This window comes from Pan troglodytes, chromosome 3 (assembly GCF_028858775.2).
Source record: "Pan troglodytes isolate AG18354 chromosome 3, NHGRI_mPanTro3-v2.0_pri, whole genome shotgun sequence".
Lineage (NCBI taxonomy): Eukaryota > Metazoa > Chordata > Mammalia > Primates > Hominidae > Pan > Pan troglodytes.
The window spans coordinates 63,902,587-63,926,726 of NC_072401.2; the positions used below are offsets into that span (position 1 = coordinate 63,902,587).

Here is a 24,140-nt window from a genome sequence, read left to right on the forward strand (position 1 = left end):
ATTATTGTTTACTGAAAGGATACTGAAGCTAAGAACATTTATGCAAATTGTCCAAAGCTGGCAAGTAACAACCCAATCTGGTTTTATAGTCTATGTGCTAATTATTATGCTAAACTTCGGTCCTCTTAACAAGAAGACTGAGAATATTTAACCTTAACCACAAATAAAGAATATTGTAACCTAAGATGTTAATGGAAGACATTTATGGAATAGTGTGTGGCAACTTATTTTACTTTTAATATCTGTGCACCCAAATATCTTGGAAGTTAGTATGTTCCATTTTTAGGTAGCCCACAATAGGAGGAGTGGGAGGACTTTGCGTTGTAGGGACAGATCCCTCATGAATGCCTTCTTGCCTTTCTGGCAGTAATGAGTGAGTTATCCCTCCATTAGTTATGGGAGGTCTGCTGGTTACAAAGAGCTGGCTACCTCCTCCTCCTTTTCCTGCCTCCTCCTCTTTTGCTATATAGCGCGACTGCTCCTCCTTTGTCTTCCTCCACAACTGAATGCTTCCTGAGGCTTCACCAGAAGCAGATGCTGGGGCCATGCTTCTTGTAGAGCCTGGAGAACGATGGGCCAAATTTAGACATCTTTTCTTGATAAGTTATCCAGTTTCAGGTATTCTTTCATGCAATACAAAACAGACTAAGACAACCCACAATTCTCTTCTATATATTATTCACTTTTAATGAACTATTTAGAAACCTGAACTTAAGATTTTTATTATCTTTGAATCTCTGCATACATATTCTACTTTCTTAAGGTAGTGCTTCTGTTCCACCTTTTTCTTCTACGCCTCCTATTTCTTATCTATAAGAGTTATATTTTGACATGTAGATTGTCATTGACTCCTGTCCAAAACTTTGGAAGTCTACTCTCATTTTCTCCTACAGTACTCTGGATTTACCTGTCATATGTGTTACCACCTATTCAACAATTCTTTTTGGCTGTGTTTCTTATTACACTATAAACTAATTGAAGACAGCGATCTTGCTTTCTTAGTTTCCACTGGATTTCTTGTGTTTGGCTAGCTAAATAAATATTTGTTAAATAAATGGATAAACAAATAAATAAATAAATAATGAGGTATTAAATTAATTTATTCTAGCTCATGTTGTCTCATAAAATCCAAGATTATCTTACTAGACCTAGGTGGAAGTATATGTTAAGCAAGTGAAGGAAATTTTTGAAATTATCATAAATTTACTTAAGATTACAGATGTTGGAATTTAAATTCAGCTATAAAAATTAAGTAATTACTCATGTTAACTGAATAAATCTTTAATACATGTTAGTATGTCTAAAGAATTGTATTACCAGTATTTCTGGAAATGCTGATAGTTATGTTGAAGAAACTTTAAATTTAATTAAAATTTGAGCACTTGTTTTTGTCTCTGAAAAAATTTTAGCCAATCTTTATTACACACAAGAAACTGAGAAATTAAAAACGTGTGCATTTAGAGACCAAATAGGAAAAGGACCTACAAAACATTTTTTAAATAAGAGGAAAAAAGTATGTCTAAAAGAAAATATTCAGAGATGCTGAAAGTTGATATCCATATACTCTTTACTTTTTGTATTTATAGGCAAATTATGGAATTTTTATACTAATTGATTTTCTTAACCTAATGATATGTGCACTAGAGAAGCACAGACAGAGATAATGGCAAATGGAGCCAAAAGTGTTTTCCTGGTGTATTAGTTAAGATTCACCTGAGAAAAAAATGAACACGATATATTGAGATATATATATATGTGTATATATATATATATCCATCCATCCATACACACACACAGATATTTATGTGTGTATATATATAGATCCTTCTCTTTCACTATATGTATTTATATATGTATATATATATGTACATACACACACACACACACACACAGTCAAGGTTAAAATCTGCAGGATAGGCCAGCTTTGTGTGTGTGTGTATATATATGTGTACACACACACACACACACACACACACACACACACAGAGTCAAGGTTAAAATCTGCAGGGTAGGCCAGCTGACTAGAGACCAAAGAAAGTGTTACAGAGTCAGTTCAAGAGTGGTCTCCCAGCGGAATTCTTTCTTCTTCCAGAGTGGTCAGTCTTATTCTATTAAGGCCTTCAACTGATTTGATAAGGCCCATTCACATGATGGAGGGTCATTTCCTTTACTCAGAATCTACAGAATTAAATGTTAATCTTAGCTCAAAAGCACCTGTACAGAAACATCTAGAATAACAACTGATCAAATATTAGTCACCATAGCCTAGTCACATTGACACATAAAATTAAATATATTATTTTCTTAATGTCCTCATCTATTATTTTGCTTTTTACAAATCACGTCAAGATCTTCCTTCACACTGCAAATCTCCTTCTACCCTCAGAATTTCTATGAATTTAGGTGATTTATAAAATAAAACTGATAGCTGCATAGCTCATCCTTTTATTTTACTTTCACTTATTCCTTCTTTAATATTCTTCCTTTCTTTATTTAGATCCAAGTTTCTAATCTATGTCATTTTGTCTATCTCTGAAGAACGTCTTTTAACATTTCTTGAACGGTAAGTCTGTGGGCAACAAATTCATTCCCTGCTTTTCTTGAGATGGAGTATTTAATTTCTGTAGCCCAGGCTGGAGTGCAGTGGCACCATCTCAGCTTACTGAAACCTTTGTCTCCAGGGCTCAAGCAATCGTCCCACCTCAGCCTCGCAAGTAGCCGGGACCATAGGTGTGTGTCATCCTGCCCAGCTAATTTTTATTTTTTGTACAGACGGCATTTCTCCCTGTTGCCCAGGCTGGTTTTGAACTCCTGGTCTCAAGTGATCTGCCCGTCTTGGCCTCCTAATGTTCTGGGATTGTAGATGTGAGCCACCACACCCGGCCCTTTTTTTCTTTCTTTTTCTTTTTTTTTTTTTTTTTAGACAGAGTCTTGCTCTGTTGCCCAGGCTGGAGTGCAGTAGTGTGGTATTGGATCACTGTAACACAACCTCTACCTTCCAGGTTCAAGTGATTCTCGTGCCTCAGCTTCCTGAGTAGCTGGGACCACAGGCACGTACCCCAGCAGCCAGCCAATTTTGTATATTTAGTAGAGATGGGGTTTCGCCACTTTGGCCAGGCTGGTCTTGAACTCCTGGCCTCAAGTGATCTGCCCATCTTGGCCTCCCAAAGAACTGGGATTAGAGGCGTGAGCCACTGCGCCCAGCCATGGCCCGTTTTTTGTTTGAGAAAAGGTTTCTTTCACATTTGAAGGATAATTTTACTGTATACAGAATTCAAGGTTGGTAGTTCCTCCCTCCCCCCACCACCATCTCAATATTTAAGTATTTTATTCCACTCTTTCTTCACTCTTTACTTGCTTGCATTGTTTCTGAGAAGTCCTATGTAATTCTAGGCATTTAATATAATTAGGTGTAGGGGTTTGTTTTTATTTATTTATTTTTTAAGCATTTGTTCTACTTAGTATTTTCTGAGCTTTCTGGATCTTTGATTTGGTGCCTGACATTTATTTGAAGAAATTCGAGCTGTCATTGCTTCAACATTATCTTTTGTTCCCTTTTCTCGTCTACTTCCAGTATCACCATTTAATGTATGTTATACGTCTTGTAGTTGTCCCAAAGTTTTTGGATATTCTGCTTCATTTTTTATCCCAGTCCCTTTTCTCTTTGCTTTTTACTTTTGGAAGTTTCTACTGACATAACCTCAAGGTGACTAAATCTTGCTTCAGCCAGGTCCAGTCTATTAATGTGCTCATCAAAGGCATTCTTCATTGTTATTACAGTGTTTTAAAATTCTAGCATCTCTTTTAATTCTTAGAACTTTGATTTCTCTACTTACATGATCTATCTGTTCTTGAGTGTTGTCTGCTTTAGACTACACCCCTTAGCATATTAATCATAGTTATTTATTTTCCTGGTCTGATAATTCTAGTATTCCTGCTATATTTGTATCTGGTTCTGATGTTTGTTCTGTGTCTTCAAATTACACTTTATGCCTTTTAGTGCCCTTTGCAATATTGTGAAAAGCTATGCAATGATGTATGAAATCAAAGGAACAGTGACAGGTAGACCTTTAGTGATGTTGTGCTAAGATGTGGGAAAGGGAAAAGTATTTGTAGATCTATAATTAGGTCTCAGTCTCTTAGGAAGTCTGTGTCCCTGGATTGTGAACTTCACAAATGCTTCTCAGTCCCTCCCCCTCCTTAGGTGATACAGGAAGGCTAGATGGGCCTGGAATTTAGTATGTCTCTTTCCCTAGGTCAGTTGGGTTTCGGTAAAATCATTTCTCTTAAGGGTAGACCTTAGTAAGAAGAACAGAATGTTCTGAGAATTCTGCTCTGGGCATATTTCAAATGGCTTTCTCATTGTGAGGAACCTACTAAGACTCTTGGAGTTAAAACTCCCAGAAGTGTCGGGTCTTTCATAAGACTGGCTTTCTCTGGAGTTTTTAAATCTTAGACTTGTCTACACTGAGCCTCCAGCAATTTGTCAATTACAGTTGCGGTTTTTCTACCCTAGCACTGGTTTTTCTGTGGCGGTTTCTATTCATGGGTCCCTTTTCCATTAAGTTGTGATTTTTCCTATTTTTATTTTTGTCTCTTGAATTTTGGGGGCAAGCAGTTTGTGACCTCATTTTTCAAACAGATACTGAAAGAATTGTCGATTTTGAGTTTGTTCAACTTTTTACTTATTCTTAGGACGGAGTGATGACTCCTAAGCGCCTTATCTGTCACAGTGGAAACTAGAAATACTATTTCATACTTTTAGCAGGTGATGGTCAGTTAGAAACAGGACAATATATTTATCTTTCTTGACACAGTGCTTAGAATTCAGTCATGTAAAATGGTGACGGAACGGAAACATTTAATTATAGCTATTATGACACTGGCAGTAAATACGTCACAGCTGGAATTAAGATACTGACTATTTATCATATGACTCTAAGCATCCTTTCATAATAACTGATTCTTGTCTAATACACTACCTATTGTCATTAGTTAGTTCACACTTCCAGGTAAGGGAGTGATTGGCCACGTGCATTGAATTGTCTCTATAGACGAAAGAGGGAAGATTAGAAACAAGAGCACAAAGCCTCCTTCTATTAAAACTGAAAAAAAAATATAAATATATATAAAGGAAAATGTACTAGCAAAATTCAAACTAAATAAAGGGCCTATACTATAAATTGTCTCTGACTGAAAAAAAGTTAAGAAATGGCACATGGGTTGAATACACCAATATCATTTATATGTATTTCAGAAATACATATACAGAGGAGAAAATAATAAAAAATAAAAAAATAAAAAATAAAACAAGTATCTTCAAGGTCATAATTAAGGAAGCAGGAGATTAACAAAAGTCCCATGTTAAGTTTTCATCACTTATGGAAAATAAATTTTACTATAAGTGATTATACCCCATCAGTGTCATTATCCTGCCTATACCTTGACAGTAACCGGAGCCCGATGATTCATAATGGATTTTGGGTAAAAATTTACTCAAAATTGAGAGGCGATTCCTATACAAATAGCACATACTGTTCACTGTGAATAATAAACTCCAGAATTATTCTAAAAATATTAGAGAGAACAATAAACCCCACCAATTTATGACTTTCCATATTCCAATATCACCCAGCAACAGTAAAGCAGATAGAAAACAAGGCTAACTTCCAATGACCGAGGCTACCCATGACCAGTATTTAAACAGAAGTTCTAAAGGTAAGATATAGGCAAGGCTAACATGAAGAGGAAAGGATATCAAAGAACAGACACACACATGTGTCTAGCCAGAAATGATGGCTAGATAGGGCTACCTATGTCAGAGATACGTCAAGTGGAATGGTGTGGCAATGATTCCAAGATACTACAGCAAATGAAAATAAAATTAGAAATCCTAAAGAAAAACACAGAAATAACCAAAGAAACTTCTCTGATAGAAAAATTATGTTTCAAAAAACGGAAGATTTCTCTAAATGAATGTTTCTCCTCACAAATGTAACAAATAGAAAAATAGCTTTGTGAACTGAGAGTTTAGGATGAAGACAGAAACGTTTTTGAATAAAAGGGAAAATGAAAAGAAGAGCAAAACCGTCCCATCATACAATTAGCAAATGAATTAGGGCCATGAGGAACAATATACACAGGTGGAAACCATAAGTGTAATTAAAATCATAACTCCTCATTTCATTTTTGAGTTTAAGGATTTTTTTATCTTAAGATATGAATCTATTTCCACTTCTAATTATTCTGTATTTTTATTGAATCTTAAATATTCTGTGATTCCTTTTGAAAATTATTTTCAAGAAAATATGCACCTTCTCAAGATTGATTGTCTTACCTTCCACTTTTCACTATTTCTGGCATTTCTCTCAATAAACAGGCTTTGGCTTTAGAGGTTGTGAGATGATAACACACATGCACACATACACACATGGATTTAATACACGGAATTTGCCTAGTTTTGTCAAGAAATCAAAAATTTGCTTTGTTTTTGGCAGAGTAATCTATATCTCTCTTGGGACCCGCTAATTTGACTTGGCAACATAAATATATGCTCATCTGTTTTATAAAGGTAGTCCACACTTTGGCCTAAACTTAACTTTTGTTATTAATAGTCAGTATGCTTAAAAATTAACTTTAAAAAATAGGCTTTTGGACTACAAGTACCATATTTTCATTCAGATCAATACATATGATGGCAAAGTTATTAAATTACATGTGGCAATCAGCGAAGTATACTTTTATATAAATCCAGAAGTGTATGCCATGTGTATCGTCATCATAGCTAAAAAGCTACTGATTTCAACAAAACTGTATGAATTTCATGACCTGTATTTACAGATTCCGCTATCAATATAACTTTGCTTTTCTCAGTATAAAAGCTAGGAAATGTATAAACATTGCTACAGATAGAAAAAGAAGGGAAATATGTAGTATAACTCCTTATTCACAAAATATAATGATTAGAAAAAGAAGGAGGAAGAGAAACAGAGCAAGAAATGTTTAAGGAACAAAAGTGACCTGTCCCTGTTGTGTTTTGTTTTTCCATTGTCTAACCATGAAAATTAAGTTCCATATTTAAATGTAAGTAAACTTTATTTTACCTGAATAAACTAACTTTCCCAAATTATAATGTTCATAAATTGCAGAGTTTTAAACCACTCTTTCTAGTGTAATACTCAAAGTCCTGATACATTTTTTGAAATCAGGACATTTACATTCAAGGAACAAGTCTTTAAATTTGAGACCAAAAAAATTCCAGAAGGTCATCTGTAGAGCTGGTGAAAAAAAATTATTATTATTCTATTCTGTTAGTCACTAATGATAGCCACTCTGCTGAAAGAGGAAGTAAATATGAGGTTTTGTGAAGACTGGGGGATGACAAATGACAAATTTATGGTTATGGACTTGCTTTTCATTTCTCCTGCAATAAGTAATGAAAAAAGTAAGAGATAGCAAGAAGAGTTTCTATAGTTGTAATTCAATTCCTATGCACTGTGGCTTACTATCAATAGTACAAGAAAAATTGTAGGGAAATATACATAAAGGGGTTAATTATATACTAAATGTGTTGCAAAAACAACCACCAAAAAGTTCACCTTGCTGATTGACCTAGCAGATTATGAATAAGAAGTCAACTTATAATTTCCATATTAAGACTGTTCTTAAACTAGCATAAGGTCATGCACCACTCTTATAAAATATAATTGAAATTTTTTTTTTTTTCTTTGAGACAGAGTCTCACTCTGTCGCCCAGGCTGGAGTGCAGTGGCCCCGATCTCGGCTCACTGCAATCTCCACCTCCCGGGTTCACGCTATTCTCCTGCCTCAGCCTCCCAAGTAGCTTGGACCACAGGCACCCGCCACCATGCCCAGCTAGTTTTTTGTATTTTTAGTACAGATGGGGTTTCACCATGTTAGCCAGGATGGTCTTGATCTCCTGACCTCGTGATCTGCCCACCTCAGCCTCCCAAAGTGCTGGGATTACAGGCGTGAGCCACTGCGCCTGGCCATTTTTTCTAATATACTATGCTTTATTACGTATGACTTCGTTATACTCCAGAGGGAAAATGTCAAAATGCCATACCTGAAACACTCTTGAATGCAATAGAGCACATTTTGGTAAAAGAAAGGAATATATTGTAATTTGAGTATACTTTTAGTGACTTTTCATTGTTTACTTTCATTCTCTTCATTAGTTATAGAATACTTTCATCTCCTTTCAATTTACTTAGTAAATTTTTTTTCATTTTTATTTTTTTTAAGAGATGGGGACTCACATGTTGTCCAGTCTGGCCTCAAACTCCTGGGCTCAACCAATTATCCTGTGATATCCTCCAAAGCACCCTGAAACTATAGACCATTATAACCAGGTATTCTTAGTAAATTTTCCATGCAACACATTCTAATACTTCACCTGCCTAGAGCTCATTCAGTGTTCCTTGTACATAACTGTTTTTTTAGAAATTATAAAACCACTTTTCATTCTGGAGATAGATTCAAACGTTTAAAATATATGTATTATTAACGGAGAATAAATAATATTAAGCCAACTCTATAATCAAGAAAAAATACATCACATTATTACATAAAACTCTCTTTTCATAAAACCACAGCTTTCAAAGTTGAAACTTTTCTCAGTAATCTTCAAAACGTGTTTAAATCTGTTTTAAAACTATCTCAAGCAGTTGAACACCCTTGCAAATTCAGAAACTGATTTTCTAGACAAGCCCCAATAGTGGACAGAATAGTAGACAGACAAGACGTCAAAAGTGGGTAGGTTCATAGTGTCACCCAAACTCATAGGAATGGAGCAAATTTCAGATAATTTTCAGTAGTGGTCTATGCAAGAGACTCTTCAGTTGTTAAGTTTAAAGGCTGGTACATAGTAGGTTGTTAAAATGAATATTGATTAAATGAATAAAAAACTGAATCAGTCCCTGAATAGATGCTTTAATAGAATGATAATTAGGAACAAGATGGGGAATTGGTAAGTAGACTTACTCAAGAGCAACTTTCAGCATTTAAGAATAACTCTCAGACTGTTCCCATATGCTGTTTCAAGAGTAACTGTAAAGTTATAACAACATTTGGTAATAGATAAAAACATAGTAATTTATCATTTCTGTGAAGAAAAGATTTTTTAAACTCTCTAAGTATTATTTTGCTCTCTCTCAAACCATTAATTTAATAACAGGAAGAACAGAAGAAATCATATTTCTGGCCAGTCACTCAGATATGATATATCCCTGATCACCATGCTTTTCACAGCTTTTACCTGGCATTATCAATGACCTTCAAATAGACTGGAGTTTCCTTTAAGCCAAAACTGATTATTTTTGTAAATATTTACAGTTTAGTGCCTGGTTCCATGCAGAATATCTTAGGTAATGTTGTATTGAATTTTTCAGTAAGGATGAAAGGCAACATTCTCAACGTCCTTAACAAATAACAGGTAAGACTCCAAAGATGATGAAACTTCATTGAAAAATATTTGAGTGTTGTGTGAGTACATGTACAGATTCTTATGTGAGTACATATACAGAGAAGACTAACTCTCACGTCTTGATGTTATCTATACACAGAACAAAAGTAGGTAAATAATATTGGATTTTCCTCTATTATAAAAAGGTCTATGTTTGATTTGTTTATTCAGTGTAAAAATAGTAAAATTATATAAGAATATGAATTGACTGCTGTATTTTGAAGAGTAAACAAAACCTGGAACAAAAGGTACTATCCTGAGTTTATCATTACCTGACAAACAGAGATTCATTTGACAGATTCTAATCAAGATGGTCATCTCCTCCTGGCACTACTGCTGAGGCTGGAGGATGACATTTTATTAAATTCGTATGCTAGTGAATTGTCAGCACTTATTTTGCTTGTATGTTCTGCTGCTTTCAGCGTTATTGATCATGAAATTTTAATATAATGCTTGGAAACGTATGCCTGCATTTCAAGAGCAGCCTCAGATTGATTTAGGACTTAGCTGCCCCCAAGAGAGTAGTCCACACTGGTTTGTGTGTAATTCTTCTTTTCATTTCTTCATTCATTTTTCTACCTCTTCTTATCCTCCTGACCTAATTCTTCCTTCCTCTATTCTCCTAGAAACAAAGTATGTTTGTGAACAAAAGAAAGTCTCCAAATATGATTTGGTTTAATTTGTAATATCCATACTACTCTGGATACTCATATCTGAGAAAGTTTGTATAACTGAACCATTTATGGTAACTCATTAGCATTTGCCTATATTTAAACATTAGCACAACATGCTACTTTTCCTGCATTATACATAAATTTGTAACACTGGTTATGATAAAATTTCTTGTAATTTAGCTCACACAAACAATAAAAATGTTCTATTAACTCATATAAGTGACTTCCTAATTAAGTCATTTTATTTAACTTTGACAAAAATGGCATTTGATTAAATTCCATTTTTATGGTTTTAGAATTCAGATTCTTAGTGGCCTTTTGAATGATATCTTTTCCTTAGGCAGTTTGAAGTCATTTTTTTCCCCTCCTCTCTCTCCACATTGATGCTCGCAGAAGAGGACCATTGCTTGTCTTTACTTGTGTTGCTCTTATAATAAGATTGCAAGTCTGTTCAGTACATCGATTTTTTTTCCCCAACAGCTTGATTACTGCAATTCCCTGTTAGCTGGCCATTTTTCAACTACTATATCAAATTGCAATATGTACAAAGCCAGGCTATAAGACTGCTGGTCTGCAACCAGATAGTGAGAGAAAGCAGAATCAGTTTAATTCCTTTCCTCTAGTCTCTTGTAGCAGGGCTTTAACACAGGCTGTAATCTCTTTGAATTTAAGAACAATTTTCATGTCTAATATAGTTTGGATGTTTGCTCCCTCCAAATCTCAAGTTGAAATGTGATTCTCAATGTTGGAGTTGGGACTTGTTGAGAGGTGATTGGATTATGGGGGTGGATCATCCCTCATGAATGGTTTAGCATCATCCTCTTGGTGATGAGTGAGTTCTCCCTCAATTAGTTCACATGAGATTGATTGTTTAAAAGAGGCTGGGACCTCCCCCTTCTCTCTCTCTTTCTCCTCTGGCCATGTGATGTGCTGGCTCCCCTTTGTCTTCTGCCATGACTGTAACCTTCCTGAGGCCTCACCAGGAGCAGAGGCTATGTTTCTCTCACAGCCTGCAGAACTGTGAGCCAAAAAAAAAAAAAAAAAAAGCCACCTTTTTTTCTTTATATATTACTCAGCCTCAGGTATTCATCTAGAACAATGCAAAGGGACTAACAGAATGTCTTTATGGTAAAAAGTTTTAAAGACCATATCATAGTAGCATTGATGTAACCTGCAACACTCACAAACACACAAAATCTATCCTTTCTGTAAGTTAGCTATGAGGGTTCTAGTGATTAGATTTAATTTTAATAAGCATAAAGATGGTGAAATGACTTACGGTTGCACTGTGAATGTGCCACATAAGAGGAGCTGCTCCAAGTGAATAGCATGTGTCAGGAGCATTGGTGTGTCCAACAAATCACCTTCCATTTAACGCAATCAATGAATAAATGAATGAAAGGAATGAATTGAAAGAGTAACATGTATGGGAGAAAATTGAGATCTATTCCAAAAGAAATTCCAGAATCTGGTTTTGAAATATTGGTCTCAGAATAATAGAAAAGGTCTACTTGTATACATTTATTACATGTATACATATAACTTTAAAAGATCATTTTTAAAGATAAATTGTGTTAAATATTAAAATAACAAAAGAGAAACATATTTTAAATTACTTCTGTTTAATAAGCAAGGTGATTAATATCATTACCACATACAGAAATATCATTAAAAATTTGGAGGAGAACATAAATTTACTATTGGATAACTTAGTAAAGAAAACATTCAAGAGGTCTTGTCATTCCTAAAGAAAAATGTGTCTCTTTCTTGGAAAAATACACAAGGTTGGAAACTTTGAGATATATCTTTCACCTAGGAAATGAACATACTTAAAACATACGAAACATGGTAATTACTAGGTTAATATTAGAATATTAACCTACTTTATTACTTTTATCCCAGCAAGCACTGAATGTTTATATAACCTGTAGCATTTGTACCATTTACTTTTCTGAACATAGTATCTGTCTAAACAGTTCTGAATTCTGAAACAATTATGAGGCTAAAGGTTTTGAATACAGAATTGAGTATTGCTAGTGGAATTATACGTTGATATTTGTTTGTTTTTTCATACATTAATTCACTTATTCAAAAAATATGTATTTTATACCAAATATTTTTGATTCAATTGTTAATTTTAGTGGGTATGTAGTGGGTGTATATGTTTGAGGGGTACATGTGATGTTTTGTTACAGGTATACAATGTGTAATGATTACACCAAGCATTACCTTAAGCATTTATCATTTCTTTGTGTTATAATAGAATCATTCCAACTCCACTCTTTTTGTTATTTTAAAATACACAATAAAGTACTGTTGGCTATAGTAACCCTATTGTTCTATCAAATACTAGATCTTATTCATTCTATCTAAACATATTTTTGTAACCATAAACCATCCTCACTCTCCGTGCCCCCTAACTACCCTTCCCCGCTTCTGGTAATCATCATTACACTCTATCTCTATGACTTCAATTGTTTCAATTTTTAAGTACCCACGTATGAATCAGAACATGGAAAATTTGTCTTTCTGTGCCTGGCTTATTTCACTTCACAATTCTACCCATGTTGCAGCAAATGACAAGGTTTCCTTCTTTTCTGTTGCTGAATAATATTCTGTTGTGTTTACGTACCACATTGCTTTATCTATTCTTGGTTGAGAAACACCTAGGTTGATTCCAAATCTTTTCTAGTGTGAATCATGCTGCAAAAATAACAGGAGTGCAAATATCTCTTTGATACACTGATTTCCTTTCTTTGGGGTATATCTAGCAGTGGAATTACTGGATCATATGGTAGTTCCATTTTTTTTTTTTTTTGAGAAACATCCATACTCTTCTGCATAGTGATTGTACTAATTTACATTTCCACCAACAGTGTATAAGGGTTCCCCTTTCTCTACATCCTCACCAGCATTCATTATTGCTGGTCTTTTGGATGCAAGCCCTTTTAACTTGGGTGAGATGATGTCTCATTGTAGTTTTGATTGGCATTTATCTGATGATTAATGATAGTAAGCACTTTCCCAAATACCTGTTGGCCATTTGCATGTCTTGTTTTTAAAAATGTCCTTTCAGATTATTTGCCTATTTAAAAAATGCATTATTAGATTTTTTTCCTATTGATTTTTTAAATGTTTTAATATATTCTGGTTATTAATCCCTTGTCAGATAGAGGGTTCGCAATGGTTTTCTCCAACTCTGCGGGTTGTTTCTTAACTTTATTGATTATTTATTTTGCTGAGCAGAAGCTTTTTAATTTGATGTGATCTCAATTGTCCATTTTTGCTTTGGTTGCTTGTGTTCTTGGAGTATTACTCAAGAAACATTTGCCCAGGCCTGGTGCAGTGTCTCACACCAGTCATCCCAGCACTTAGTGAGCCCAAGACAGGAGAATTGCTTGAGGCAAGGAGTTTGAGACCATCCTGGGCAACACAGTGAGACCTCATCTACACAATTTTTTTTTTTAATTAGCTAGGTGTGGTCGCATGCTCCTATAGTCCTAGATACTTGGGAAGCTGAGGCAGGAGAATCACTTGTGTCCAGGAGCTTGAGGATGCAATGAGCTATGATGGCACCGCTGCAATCCAGCCTGGGCAACAGAGAGACACTCTGTCTCTATTAGAAATAATAATAATAATTTAAATGAAGAAATAAATAAGTAAAATTAATCTTTTCTTGGACCCATGACATGAAGAGTTTCCCCAGTATATTCTTTTAGTAATTTCATAGTTTCAGGTTTTAGGTATAAGTCTCTAATCCATTTTGATTTGATTTTTTGTAAGATGACAGGAGACAAATGTCTAGTTTAATTCTTCTGCATATGGATATCCAGTTTTCCCAGCACTAATTATTGAAGAGACTATCCTTTCTCCCATTTATGTTCTTGGCACTGTTGTCAAAATGAGTTACCCGTAGATGTATGGACTTATTTCTGGCTTCAATTTTCTGTTCCATTTGTCTATATGTCTGTTTTCATGCCAGTACCATGCTGTTTTGTTTATCATAACTCTATCATACAATTGGAAGTCAGATAATGTGATTCCTCCAGTTTTGCTGTTTTTGCTCAGGAACACTTTGGCTATTCTGAGTCTTTTGTAGTTCTATATAAATTTTAGATTTTTTTTATTTCTCTGAAGAATATCTTTGGCATTTTCGTAGGGATTGCATTGAATCTGTAGATTACTTTGGGTACTTACGGATATTTTAACACTATTGATTCTTCCAATTCATGAACATGGAAAGCCTTTTGACTTTTTGTGTCTTCTTCAATTTCTTCCAGTGTTATGCAGTTTTCATTATAGAAATCTTTCACATCTTTGGTTAAGTTAATTCCTAGGTATTTTATCTGTGTCTCTTGTCAATGGGATAACTTTTAAGTTTCTTTTTCAAATTGTTCACTGTTGGTATACAGAAATGTTACTGAGTTTTATGTTGATTTTGTGTCCTGTAACTTTACTGAATTTACAGAAATGCATTTAACTATGGCAAGTACTAGATAGAGGAAAACAATGTGAGGGTTAGAAAGTCTTTAATCTAGCCTGTGGGACAAGGGATAATGAGGAGGTACTATGCAAGTAGGAAAAACTGCATAGAAGAATTGAAATCCAAACTGAGTCTAATGCACAAATTAGATTCGGTGAGAGAAAATATAGAGTGTGGAGAGTCCACCAGCAAGGCTTGATCTAAGATTTCTAGCAAGACATGAATCTGATTGGAAAATGGCAAGGTGTAAGCCAAAGCTAGGAATGTTTGATTTATTAATGTGATTCCAGGAAGCTAATATAGGATTTTATGTAAAAGCTGACATAATGTTGATTGTTTCAGTGATATTAGAATTTTTTCATTAAATAATTTATTAAAAGGAGATAATCCCAATAGGTGACAGGAGACTGGTTAGTAGATTATTGTAATGATGAAGATAAAAAAGATGAAGCCTTATCTAAGATACTTGATTTTGAAATTGTACTTCGTTATGAACTTTTCAAATACCTATATTTTTTACAATTGTTTAAGATGATGTTAACTTTTGATTATAAGTTTAAATCTATGCAACAGCTGTTGCTGGTCTATATCTACATCTCTATATAATATATATATCTATGACAACAAAGAAAGGGCCCAAAGTCATCACAGGCTGGTAATTTATTGCCTTTTAAATTATTTTAGCTAAAAAGGAGAATAATAATAAGGTATCAAATCTTTACATTTTTACTCTATACTTAATTGTTTTTCTCTTTATGAGTAGGTCAGCCACCATGCCATAACATGGTTTCCTTCAGTGTTGCTATATGTGGTTTGAGGTTACACACGGTAAGCTCCATAAGAGTTTCATCTGTTTTGTTCAAGTAAAACTTCTCATATTAGTTCCTATTACACAATACATGTTAAAATATATTGTTGAATGCATACATGAATACTAGAAGTAAAGAACCGAGACAGGAAGAACTGCTTTTTTTATAGGACTGTGTTTCCTACTGTTGTGTATCCAGATTGTAATCCAAATCCAAATGATAAATAACTTTATGAATTAATCAGTTATTTTTTCTTCTTCCTCTACTCTATTATTGGAGTGGAAAACTCAGTCATCAATATTACACTTAATCATATGTATGAATTACCCCCCCCAGGCTGTCATATGTATGTGATTGGCTTAGGTTGAAAATCAACAGGACGAATCTATCAAGTTACTGTTTTTTTCTTTTTTTTTTTTTTCCTTTTGTTTTAAGATGGAGTCTCCCTCTGTCGACCAGGCTGGAGTGCAGTGCCACACGATCTCTGTTCACTGCAACCTCCACCTCACGGGTTCAAGTGATTTTCCTGCCACAACCTTTCAAGTAGCTGGGATTACTGGCGCCTACCACCACGTCCTGCTAATTTTTGAATTTTTAGTAGAGACGGGGTCTCATCATGTTGGCCAGGCTGGTCTTGAACTCCTAACCTCAGGGGATCCACCTGCCTCAGCCTCCAAAAGTACTGGGATTACAGGCATGAGCCACTGCACCTGATCAAGTTATTGTTCTTTCCAAGACTCTATTTCTGGTTTCAGATCTTGTGAAACATGAAAAAAAAATTAAATCTAAAATGATAGGCCATCATTTATTTAGTGTGGCATTGAATGAGACCCTAAGAACACATTCTTCGTTTTATTCGGGACAGGGTCATTGTGCATGCAAAATAGTAATCTCTGTACACCAAGCAACAGAAAATCAAAAACATATCTACCATCCTTTTTCTACACCATTCTGCCCTTATGATAAAGTACTTATTAATAAAATAATAGTTACCATGAAATGAGTGCTGTGTGTTAGGTATGGTACATACATTATTTCACGAGTTCCCCAAAAATTGTCGTAAAGTAAATGTTACAGATGTCATTTTATAGGCCAGGAGATGAAGCTTAGTGAATGAGATAATTCATTTTAGATCTCAACCTTAGTAAATGGCAGAGATACAATTCCAGGATTGTCTGACTTTAATGTCATCCTTTCACCACTGAAGAACAATATATGCTATTTCCAGAAACATCCCCTGAGATATACTTTAAGTGCTACATGTCTTTCATGTCTCTAGAATGCCAAATATGTTTTTGATATGTTACACATTATATAAAGTATTGTATGGAAAGCATACAGTAACAATTTAAATCATTTTTGTCAGTTCACATACTGCCATTCTTATAAAGACTTGAAACAAATTCTGTGAAAGGAAGGATTAATTTTGATTTGACATATAATATCATTAAAAATTAGTAAATTTTATTTTTTACAGATGGTAAGAACTTTTACAAATACAGGTTATAGAAACAGGCACATCTCAAGTGTTTTTCAAAAATTTTGTGACTAATGAAGTAAGCAAATAAGCAAATTATATTGTGCAAGATTTTCATTAATCCCTTTGAATCTATTATTTCACTTAATTCTCAAATATTTTAGTCTGGGCTTGATTTTCTCTCTTTCTAGATAATCTTTATTCATGTATCAAATCAGAATTGCCTTACTTCCTGACAATATTCAATTCTAAGCATAGCCCTGTTTTCTTAAATCTTCCCCAAATCCCTTAACATAAACCAAATCCTATACCCTTTTACTGGCATACACCTGAGTTCACCATGATGTGCATTATTCCCCACTGCAATTAGTGTAAATCCAGGCTTTTCAACTACAGATATATCCCCAGTGGTCTTTGGCCATTGATTTACGTAAAAAGTCAATCAAATATGATTGTTTTTAACTTGATACTAAATAACCAGCTTGATAGTTCTATTTTGTTGGTTTTTGACTCCTGTCATAATTTGTTTAGCCCTGTGAATATCCACTTTTTTGTTACAATAACCCTAGTTAGTAACTATTTTTCTTCCTCCTTCTTCTCTTCTTTGAAATTTTCTTTTCAGAAATGGCAATAAAGTTTGTGTGTTAACTACGTGATTATTTCATAAAATATGTGTTTTAGTAATAAAATCCAATCCAATGTCATTTAACAAAATGTTTTATTAGCCAAAGCCCATCTAAGCTATTCTTTGATCAACTGTTTTCATCATCACTTTTGTAAATATTTTGAAAGAAAATAAGGCAGCTGAAGATAAAAGCCAGAGGCAGGGAATGTAGTGCTGATTTTGGGTTAATGGTGTCCTCAAGAGTTCCAGAAAGTGATTTTAAAATCCTGAGAATGAAAGGTTGGTGAGTCAGGTAGTGCCACACAAACCATTTTGTCCATGCTTTCTGACCCTACATGATTAGGGGTCATTCTCACATTTGTAATAAATCATATAGATTAATTTGACACAACACCAAGTATCTTTTATCTTCCTATGCACAGAGTTCCATTAATTGAAAAAAAAAGTCAGAAAAAGCCCAGTAAGCAAAATAAAAACACCTTTTTTCAAAGATGATTATTCTTATTATGATCTTTCAAATTTCAGAATAAGAATGAGAAAATCATTTATCTAAAATGCTGTTTATACCAAAATGAATTTGACTAAGGGCTATTTCTAAGAAGGGGCCTTTCTGCAACATTCTGGCACCTCTTCAAGCAATAAGAAAAGCTACCTTTATTTCTTGGCCAGTGGCAATATATGGAGGGTGAGTTAATTTTCTTTAATTTTTCTTATAATTCTGCTTTGCCTACATCTCAGACCAAAAGCCGATTATATTTTCATCAACAATGGATCTAGAAGAAAAAGTATTTTATGTCTGCAGTTTTCTTTTATATTCACATATTTAAAGTTTAATTTTGATATTTATTTAACTCAAAGTAATTGGATATTAAAGAACTATGCCAGCTATAAATTATTCTAACTGTAAATTATTTAAACAAATAATAAAAGAAAAGCTTTGTTTCATTTTCTTCATTATTACTCTATGATTGACTACTAAACCAACTTTTAAATATTTAAAATTAATTACAAGCTTTATCAACAAGTTCCTCTTATTTTCCAACCTACTGTCAGTCTTTTAAACAATAATTGTAGCTTTTTCAAAAGGTAATGTTTAAGAGAAGCAAGAAATACAAACTTGCAAATAGCTTTTCAGTAGTAATATTAAATGGTTAGGTTTATGAGAAATTTGAAATCAATGGCAAAGACAAACAGATAACATATAAAGTCTAAACTCTATCTAAACACAGAGTAAAGCGTAATAATTTTACCACCTTATTTATCAAATTCTTATACCAACACTCCATTCTCAACATTAGAAAGATCTAGATAAAAAAAATCAATAAACGACTATTGTAAACTGTACTATAGACCAGATGAAATTAACAGACATTTACAAGACATTTCATCCAGCAGCAAGAGAATACACATTCTTTTCATCACCACATGAAATCATCTCCAGACTAGACTATATGTTAGACAACAAAACATGTCTTTACAAATTTTTAAAAATCAAAATTGTATCAAGTGTCTTTTCAGACTATGAAGAAATAAAACTAGAAATTAATAACAAGAATTTTGGAAACTGTATAAATACAAAACACACGGAAATTAAACATGCTCCAGGATGACCAATGGGTCAATGGAGAAATTAAGAAAGAAATTTAAGAATTTCTTAAGACAAATGAAAATAGAAATTTAACCTATCAAAACCTATGGGATACAGTAAAATCAGTACTAAGAGGGAATTTTACTCTAATATTACTCCATGTAACAAATAGTATAGCAATAATGTACCAATGAGTGCCTACATCAAAAAGTAGAAAGATTTCAAATAAAGAACCTAACAATTCTTAAGGAACAAGAAAAGCTAGAATGAACCAAACCCAAAATTAGCAGAAGAAAACGAATAACAAAAACCAGAGCAGAAATAATTGAAATAGAGATTTAAAAATATAAAAGATCAAAAAAATTAAAAAGTTGGTCATTTAAAATGATTAAATCAACAAATGATTAGCTAGACTAAGAAATAAAGAAAGGACTCAAATAACTAAAACTGAAAAAAAGACTTTACAAGTGAAACCACAAAGATACAACAGATCATTAAAAACTAATATGAATGACTATAGGCCAACAAATAGGAAAACTAGAGAAAATGGATACATGCCTGGACACGTACAACCTACCAAGATTGAATCAGGAAGAAACAGAAAAGTTGAAAAAAAACAATAACAAGTAACAAAATTGAACTGGTAATAAAATGTTTACCTTTCAGTATTTTTTTAACTTTTATTTTAGATTCAGGGGTACATTTGCAGATTTGTTACACAGGTAAATTGCATGTCTCAGGAATTTGGTGTGCATATTAATTCATTAGCCAGGTAATATGCATAGTACCTGAAAGGTAGCTTTTCAATCCTCACAATCCTCTCATCTTCCACCATCAAATAGGACCTAGTGCCTATGATTCCCTTCTCTGTGTCCTTATGTACTCAACATTCAGCTCCTACTTAAAAGTGAGAACATGTGGTATTATTTTTTCTGTTTCTGTTTTATTTTGCTTAAGATAATGGCCTCCAGTTCCTTCCATGTTGTTTCAAAAGACATAATGTCATTCTTATTTATGGCTGCAGAGCATTCCCTGGTGTATATGTACCACATTTTCTTTATCCAGTCTACCATTGAAGGGCATTTATGCTGATTCTATGTATTTGCCATTGTGAATACTGCCACAATGAACACATGCATGCCTATGTCTTTAAGGCACATTTTTTTTTTTTTAAACTTTAAGTTCTGGTATACAAGTGCAGAACGTGTAGGTTTGTTACAAAGATATATGTGTGCCATGGTGGTTTGCTGCACCTATCAACCTGTCGTCTAGGTTTTAAGCCCCACATCAATTAGCTATTGGTCCTAATGCTCTCCCTCTTCTCTACCCGCACCCCCGAACTGGCCCCGGTGTGTGTGTTTTTCCCTTCCCTGTGTTCAGGTGTTCTCATTGTTTAACTCTCAGTTATGAGTAAGAACACACAGTATTTGCTTTTCTGTTCCTGTGTTAGTTTGCTGAGGATGATGGCTTCCAGCTTCATCCATGTCCCTGAAAAGGAAATGATCTCATCCTCTTTATGGCTGCATAGTATTTCATGGTGTATATGTACCACATTTTCTTTACCCAGTCTATCATAGATGGGCATTTGGATTGGTTCCATGTCTTTCCTATTGTAAATAGTGCTGCAATAAACATACATATATGTGTGTCTCTAGAATAGAATGATTTATATTCCCTTGGGTATATACCCAGTAATGGGATTTCTGGGTCAAATAGTATTTCTGGTTCTAGATCCTTGGGGAATCGCCACACTGCCTTCCACAATGATTGAACTAATTTACATTCCTGCCAACAGGGTAAAAGCTTTACTATTTCTCCACAGCCTCACAAGCATCTAGTGTTTCTTAACTTCTTAATAATCACCGTTCTGACTGGCATGAGATGGTATCTCATTGTGGTTTTGATTTGCATTTTTCTCATGATCAGTGATATGTTGAGCCTTTTTTCATATGTTTGTTGTTCGTCACATAAATGTCTTCTTTTTAGAAGTGTCTGTTCATATCCTTTGCCCACCTTTTAATTGTTTGTTTCTTGTAAGTTTGTTTAAGTTCCTTGTAGATTCTGGATATTAGATCTTTGTCAGATGGGTAGATTGCAAAATTTTTCTCCCATTTTGTAGGTTGCCTGTTCATTCTGCTGATAGTTTCTTTTGCTGTGCAGAAGCTCTTTAATTAGATCCCATTTGTCAGTTTTGGTTTTTGTTGCAATTGCTTTTGACGTTTTCGTCATGAAATATTTGCCCATGCATATGTCCTGAATGGTATTTCCTGGGTTTTCTTCTAGAGTTTTTATGGTTTTGGGTTTTACATTTAAGTCTTTACTCCATCTTGAGTTAACTTTTGCATAAGGTGTAAGGAAAGAGTCCAGTTTCAGTTTTTAGCATATTGCTAGCCAGTTTTCCCAGCACCATTTATTAAGTAGGTAATTCTCTCCCCATTGCTTGTTTTTGTCCAGTTTGTTTAAGATCAGATGCCTGTAGATATGTGGTGTTATTTCTGAGGTTTCTATTCTTTTCCATTGGTCCATATGTCTGTTTTGGTGCCAGTACCATGCTGTTTTGGTTACTGTAGCCTTGTAGTATAATTTGAAGTCAGGTAGCATGATGCCTTCAGCTGTGTTTTTCTTGCTTAGGATTGTCTTGGCTATATGAGCTCTTTTTTTTGGTTCTATATGAAATGGAAAGTAGTTCTTTTCTAATTCTGTGAATAATGTCAATAATGTTTGATGGGAAGAGCATTGAATCTAAAAATTACTTTGGGCAGTATGGCCATTTTCACAATATTCAATCTTCCTATCCATGAGGATGGAATTTTTTTTCATTTGTTTATGTCCTCTCTTATTTCCTTGAGCAGTGGTTTGTAGTTCTCCTTGAAGAGATCCTTTGCATCCCTTGTTAGCTGTATTTCTAGGTATTTTATTATTTGTAGCAATTGTGAATGGGAGTTCATTCATGATTTGGATCATTGCTTGTCTATTGTTTATGTACAGGAATGTTTATTTTCCTTTGGTTATATATCTGACAATGGATCGCTGAGTCAAATGGCAATTCTGTTTTAAGTTATTTGAGAAAATGCCAAACTACTTTCCACAAGGGCTGAACTAATTTACATTCCCACCAGCAATGCATAAGTAGACCTTTTATAACCTCTCCAGTATCTGTTTTTTTTTCTTTAATGGCCATTCTGAATGGTGTGAGACAGTATCTCATTGTGGTTTTGATGTGCATGTTTCTAATGACTAGTGATGTTGACTATTTTTTCCTATGCTTCTTGGCCACATCTTTATTTTAAAAAAGTGTCTATTCACGTCCTTTGCCCATTTTTTAAGGGAAGTGTTTGTTTTTCGTAGATGCTGGATATTAAACTGATATGCTTTGGCTCTGTCCCCCCACCCAAATCTCTCCTGGAATTGTAAGAGTCCCCACATATCAAGGTCAGAACCTTGTGGAGATAACTGAATTGTGGGGGCGGTTTCCCCCATGCCATTCTCATGATAGTGAGATCTCACAAGATCAGATGGTTTTATAAGGGACTTCTTTTTTCACTTGGCACACATTCTCCTTCCTACCACCCTGCAAAGAGGTGCCTTCCACCATTATTGTAAGTTTCCTAAGGCCTCCCCGCAATGCGAAACAGTGAGTCAATTAAACCTCTTTATAAATTACCCAGTCTCAGATATGTCTTATTAGTAGTGTGAGAACAGACTCATACAATAAATTGGTGCTAGGAGAGTGGAGCACTGCTACAAGGAAACCCAAAAATGTGGAAGCAACTTTGGAACTGAGTAACAGACAGAGTTTGGAACAATTTAGAGGGCTCAGAAGAAGACAGGAAAATGTGGGAGAGTTTGGAACTTCCTAGATACTTGTTAAGTGGCTTTGACCAAAATGCTGATAACAATATGGACAATGATGTCCAGGCTGAGGTGGTCTCAGATGGAGATGAGGAACTTGTTGGAAACTGGAGCAAAGGTGACTCTTCCTATGCTTTAAACAAAGAGACTGGTGGCATTTTGCCCCAGCCCTAGAGAGCTGTGAAACAGTGAACTTGAGAGAGATGATTTAGGTTTTCTGGAAGAACAAATTTCTAAGTGCCAAAGCATTATAGAGAAAGCACAGTATAAAAGTTTGGAAAATTTGCGCCTGACAATATGATACAAAAGAAAAACCCATTTTCTGGGAGAAATTCTGGCTCCTGAACAAATTTGCGTTAAGTAACGAGGAGCCAAATGTTAATCATCAAGATGATAAGAAAAATGTCTCCAGGGCATGTCAGAGACCTTCATGGCAACCCCTCCCATCACAGGCCTGGAGTCTTAGGATGGAAAAGTGGTTTTGTGGGCTGGGCCCATGGCCCACCTGCTCTATGCAGCCTTGGAACATAGTGCCCTGCATCCCAGATGCTTCAGCTCTAGCTGTGGCTAAATGGGGCCAATGTACATCTCTGGCTGTTGCTTCAGAGATTGCAAGTCCCAAGCCTTGGTGGCTTACATGTGTGTTAGGTCTGCAGGTGCACAACAGTCAAGAATGAGGTTGAGGAACCTCCACCTAGATTCCTGAGGATGTATGGAAACACCTGGTTGTACAGGCAGAAGTTTGCTGCAGTGATGAAGCCCTCATGGGGAACCTATGCTATGCCAGTGAGGAAGGGAATTGTGGGGTCAAAGCCCCCACACTGAGTTCCTGCTGGGGCACTGCCTAGTGGAACTGTGAAAAGAAGGCCACTGTCCTCCAGATCCCAGATGGTAGATATGACAGCTTGCAGCACAGAGCCTGAAAAAGCCACAGACACTCAATGCCAGCCATGAAAGCAGTCAGGAGAGGGGCTGTAGACTGCAAAGCCGCAAGGGTGGAGCAACCCAAGGCCATGGGAGCCTACCCCTTGCATCAAGATTATCTACATGTGAGACATGGAGTCAAAGGAGATAATTTTGGTACTTTAAGGTTTAATGACTGCTTTACTGGACTTTGGACTTGCATGGGGCCTGTGACCCCTTTGTTT

General features: G+C 34.9%; 1 long non-coding RNA gene across 1 annotated transcript in view; it reads right to left on the reverse strand.

Moving 5' to 3' along the window:
* Window positions 1-210: 210 nt before the first annotated feature.
* Window positions 211-24,140, reverse strand: part of LOC134809828 (uncharacterized) — a 42,930-nt gene continuing 19,000 nt past the window's right edge. Inside the window, exon 2 of the long non-coding RNA XR_010156386.1 lies at window positions 211-561. This is a non-coding gene — a long non-coding RNA (uncharacterized LOC134809828). The remainder of the gene's footprint in view (window positions 562-24,140) is intronic.